This window comes from Mercenaria mercenaria, chromosome 8 (assembly GCF_021730395.1).
Source record: "Mercenaria mercenaria strain notata chromosome 8, MADL_Memer_1, whole genome shotgun sequence".
Taxonomy (NCBI): domain Eukaryota; kingdom Metazoa; phylum Mollusca; class Bivalvia; order Venerida; family Veneridae; genus Mercenaria; species Mercenaria mercenaria.
Genome location: NC_069368.1, coordinates 21756462 through 21762501, shown reverse-complemented (window position 1 = coordinate 21762501; position 6040 = coordinate 21756462).

Here is a 6040-nt window from a genome sequence, read left to right as displayed (position 1 = left end):
TATATACCGTAAAATAGGTACATGTGTAAAGAATTATAAAGATCAAAATTTATTACATTACATATACAAGCTCGACCTTTAATCGAGCAGATAAATAGTAAACGGCATCACTTTCACGTGATTTCCGTGCAGGACTTGTCAAAACTTCGCCACGGCGAATTCATTGTTGGCTGTTATTGTTTACTTATTTATCGAATAAGTCTTATTATTTTCGTTATTTTCAGGAAAACAAAAATTTATTGCATTACTCAGTAAGTTAATATATGAATTTGCTCCCCGATAATGTCATTGACCGTTTATCACCATAAAATTTAGTTGTTAGTCTGTACATGATATAAGTAGTTGATTTATTAATTTATATTGTATTATTTGTCAAAAATATCTGAAATGAGAGTTTATTAATTCTTTCTGCACGAAAAAGTATTTATAAAGCCAAATTTATCTTCGGTTATTAACCTGAATTATGCTGTTTTGGCTATTCTATTTATACAATGTGTGTAAAGTTTAATTATATTTCTTCACCACTTACGTGGGAGGATATTTCAAAAGCAAAATGCTTAGGCGTAGCATGCAGTTCTATTAAGTTTACTGAAAATAACAAATGTACTCCTCTGAATTTCGTTTAGCATTATTTGAAATAAGTAGTGTTAGGATAGAAATAAATAAATAAATAAATAAATACTTTTTGGTTTTGACAGTCTTTCCGTAGCTATCGGAGAGAACTACAAAGAAATACAGTGGCGGGATAACAGAAAACCGTTGGCAGTCGAGACATCGTTTGTTACGCATGCGGAGGAGTGGGTCACTTCGCAACCGGCTGCGCCGCCCATCTCAGGATGTCCAGTGTCGAGCGACCCTTGGAGTCTGGAACCTTACGAAGGTCGGCAGTCCCCATCCTGGACAATATCAGTGCCAAGCCAGACAAAAGAAAAATGAAGTTTCAGATTGTCAATGTAAGGACGATAAGTATTGGCTTTTTGCTGAATCGTCAGAATTTCTTCCTGATTTAGATTTCAAAGAAATATTTTGTGAGACAATTGAAAGCTCATTTTCTGTTTCAGATCGTTCTGTTAAAAAGAGACTTCAAGCTGCACTTCCGTTTTGGAAAGATACTATTCAAGCAAACACAGACATTTTATCTGTTATTGAGCATGGTTATACCATACCTTTCATTGTAAATCCACCTACTTTTGTTTTGAAGAACAATCGCTCTGCTTTAGAAAATTATGATTTTGTGAAGTCTGAAATTTTAAAACTGTTAGATAAAAACTGCGTCTATCAGGTGCCCTTTTTACATCATAATGTTAACCCTTTATCAGTTGCTATTAATAGCGTCGGCAAAAAACGTTTGGTTTTAGATTTGAGCGTTTTGAACACATATGTTAAAAAACAGAAAGTGAAATTCGAAGATTTCAAAGTAGCCAAGGAATTTCTGGTTCCTAATGGTTTCATGTTCAAATTCGACCTCAGTTTAGGTTACCATCATTTTTCCATAAAACCAATACATCATACATATCTTGGTTTTTCATGGCAAATGGAAGGCAAAATTAAGTATTTTCTTTTCTCTGTGCTACAATTCGGATTATCATCTGCCCCTTTCATTTTCACAAAAGGGTTACGTCCCCTTGTTAAGTACTGGCGTTCATTCGGCATTAGGATAGTCTTGTTTCTGGACGATGGTTGGGGTATAAATGCCACCTACGAACTGGCTAAGTCAGATGCCGAAAAGTCCATTTTTCTTCCAGTTCAGTGTTTAGAATAGTTAGGCTATGTTTGGGATCTTAAGAACGGATGTCTGCATTCCTACTAGTAGAATAGTAAGCACAAGAGAATGCCTACAGAAAGTATTAGATTATTTCCCCTTTTCGTCTGCCAGGAAACTTGCTCAGCTATCTGGTAAAATCATATCCATGGCACCCGTCCTAGGTAATGTTTGTTTGTTGCAAACAAAACCGTTTTATGGTTTCATAGAGACAAGAGTTAGTTGGGGCAAAAATAAAGATATTACACGTCTGTGGAATTGCCTAAAATTTTGGAAAACTGTATTCGATTCCTCTTTTCACAATTGCAAAGTGCTTTTTCAGGATTATCTTCCTGCAGAGATAGTTTACTCAGATGCTTCGGCAGTGGCAGGTGCTGGGTATATTGAGTGTTGTGGTGATATTGCACACAAGGTTTGGTCAGATTTCGAGAAAAATCAAAGTTCTACTTTCAGAGAACTTTTAGCAATAAAGTTTTCGCTATGTTCATTTAAAAATCAGTTACGAGGAAAAAGAGTCTTTTGGAACACTGATAACAAAAATTGTGTTCATATTATTAATAAAGGTAGCATGAATGCCAATCTGCAGAATATGGCTTTAAAAGTTTTCAACGTATGTGCCCACAATGGTATTTCCTTGGAACCAACCTGGATTAGTAGAGATAAGAATATTACAGCTGATGAGCTCAGCAGATTATTAGATTACGATGATTACGGTGTAACACCAGATTTTTTCATTTCATAGACAATATGTTCGGGCCTCATGAAGTTGACCGCTTTGCTAATGAATACAATACTAAGTTGCCTCATTATAATTCATTATTCTGGACCCCTGATTCCGAGGCGTAGATGCTTTCTCGGTCAGCTGGTCCAAGGTTAACAATTGGTTAGTACCGCCGGTGTATTTAATGCCCAAAGCGCTCATTTTTTTGTTATTTTGTAAAGCGAAAGGTACTCTAGTAGCACCTTATTGGCCATCTAGTCCCTTTTTTTCCTTTGATAGTTAGTGAGCATTCGGTCTTTAAGCCATATATTTCCGACATGCTATTGTTTAATGACCCAAGTAATATTTATATGCAAGGTCGTAACAAAGACACTATTTTCGGTTCAGAAAAATTCACCAGCAAAGTTTTGGTAGTGAGGTTAGACTGCTCTGATGTATCATAAAATCTTAGTTTCGTTACATAATATAATACATGTATATTATATTTTTTCTCATGGTTTTACAGATTTGTTTGAAACAAACAGATGGAATGATGTCAAAATTCAAGCCAGTCATTTCAATACAGATCTGTTCTCAGCAGTGCAACAAGTGTGCATGAGGGGAAAAGAACCATCTACCACACGTAGCTATTTTCAAGCTTTCAAGAAGTTTAGAGAATGGTGTACCATTGTCCAGTTAACCGCTCTACCCGCTACGCCAGTTACGGTAGCACTTTACATGTATTTAGTTTCCGTTTTACAGGACGATAACTGTCATTCGTGTAGCAAGTCTAAATTAAATATGATTTTTTATGCCATTAACTGGGCACACAATGTTCCTTTTTCACTAAATCCGTGTTCAGACGAATGGTTAAAATTATGTCTCAATGGTTGTATTAGAATGATAGCTAAATCCGTTAACAAGAAGGAACCGGTTACTTCAGATATACTTATAAAATTAGTGCAATACTAAGCTGCTGAGGACAGTTCTTTGGGAAATTTAAGACTTATTTGTTCATTTGTTTTGTCATTTGCTGGTTTCTTTCGTATAAATGAATCGTTACACATAAAAAGATCAGACATAAAAATGTTCAATACTCATTGTGAAATACATGTTGAACATTCAAAGACTGATGTGTTAAGAGAAGGAAACACTGTCGTTATTTCTAGGACTGGAAACTTCTCTTGCCCTGAGGTATTTACTACAAGCTGGCATTAATACAACTTCTGATGAATTTATATTTAGACCGTTACAGTTTTCTAAGGTTAAAAACACTTGCGTTCTAAGACCATATTGCGACAAACCTTTATCCTATTCCAGTGTTCGTGATAGTTTCAAAAATATGATGGGTTCGTTGGGTTTAGAAGCTTCTCGTTACAGCCTTCATAGTTTCCGTTCTGGAGGTGCCAGTACTTCAGCTAATAACAATACCTCTGAGCAGTTATGGCAGAGACATGGCAGGTGGAAGTCCTCCGCGGCAAGGGATGGGTATGTAAAGGACAGTTTAAAAGACCGTTTGTCAGTGTCTTTAAATCTCGGTAGACTAATAAAAACATTTTGAGATTTATGTAAATGAACATGTGAATAGTAATACATGTAATTCATTATTGTTTCATGTTTGTTTCACACAGGTGTTCGTATAGAGACATTATGAAAATAAATCACAGTTGAGCATTAGAATTCGTGTATTATGTATCAAATTTGAAGTTGGAACGAAATATCAATTTGTGTAATTTTAGTAGGTTAACTGTTAGGTGTTGACGGAATGTCAGTGCATGTATTCTGCTTGAGGTGACGGAATGTCACTGTGAGTAATATCCGTGAAATGACAGAATGTCACTGTGAGTAATCCGCAAGAAGTGGTCAGTATTCTGCAAGAAGTGATGGAATGTCACTGTGAGTAATCTGCAAGAAGTGACGGAATGTCACTGTGAGTAATCTGCATAAGTGACGGAATGTCACTGTGAGTAATCTGCATAAAGTGACGGAATGTCACTATGAGTAATCTGCATGAAGTGATGGAATGTCACTGTGAGTAATCTGCAAGAAGTGACGGAATGTCACTGTGTGTAGTATGCAAGAAACGACGTAATGTCAATGTGAGGAGGCCAAATGTCGGAGTACACGAGTGGGACGGAAAGTCAGTATATGTGATTCCTATGAGCTATATGGAAACTGGCAGCAGGGGCCGACCACTAGTGAATGTTGTGGATGTTCTAAGCATAGGATCGTTTTATTTATAAGTATATTTATATTTTGATTTTCTTATTAGTCTGCCATTTTGTTAGTGATTTAAATTTTATTTTATATAAAATTGTCGATAGTAAAAGATACTAGCTAAATGTTCATACATTCAGATTCTTCCTGCCGTTGAGCACTTAGAGTCCATGATTTTTAATTGCTTTAACGTCTTGCGTATCGAGGATAACGGGTTCGAACCAGACCATGCCAATTTACAAATTAATTACGGACAATACGGTCCTAATTTTAGTTGTACGTTAGATAAGCTATCTGCCTGATATGTTATTTTTCAAAACAGGCTTGATACAAACAATATTTACAATTGACAGTTAAAATCGTTGGTTTTTCTTTGAATATAGCTATTCAGATTGTTTTTGTTTTACCTTTTTAAGAAAAATTAAAGTATATATGCATTTAATTACCATACTAGTAGTGGAATTGTCACATCAAAACACAATGGTTTGGTATGGGCGATGAAGACGACGGTCCCTTCATAAAATCTGTAGATGATTATACCAACGTTATGAGTATCATTTTCAATATTTTATCTGTTATTAAAGGTTTTCATTCCGTTACGTTTAAATGAATGGATTCTTTTATGATAGAACAAATTTCTTCAGGAGTATATCTATATTCGAACTTTCTTTTTTAACTCTCTTTGTTAGCTCGATATTTGCTGCCAAATACAAGCCTTATTCCTAAATTCTGTCTTTGTATTCAGTAGTACTAGTAGTTGATTCAGTTTTATTGGTTCAGTTCAGTGTCAATAGAGATTAGAGAATAATTAATTTACTCACAGCTTCGGCGTGAGTAATACAGGTTATTGTGCAGTAGCTGTTATCACCTGGGGGTATAAATTTCACACTTGCTGGTCATCTAAAGACAAGTAATCTGGATATGAGATTACATCATAGCAGCAGTACTGGACCCAAGATTTAAGCTGACATGGTGTATAAATGAGGAAATGAAAGATGAACACTATGCAAATATGAACAAATTTGAAGAGCCGGCAGAAATCTCAGCAAGTAGTATATTCAGTTTCATTCCTCAGACACCAAGACGTCAAAGACATACATCAGGAAAACGATCGGAACTTGACATTTATTTGTCTGATGACTGTGAAAGTTCTGAGTCAAACCCACTTCAATATTGGTCTGTACATGCAGAGAGTCTACCAAGATTGTCAAAGATGGCCGCAACCTACCTGGCTCTACCAGCATCGTCTGCGCCAGTTGAACGGCTCTTCTCAATAGCTGGGAAAGTGTTTAGGCCTGAACGGTGTTCACTGACAGACAGCAACTTTGAAGAATTAATGTTTTTGAAATGCAATTAGGACT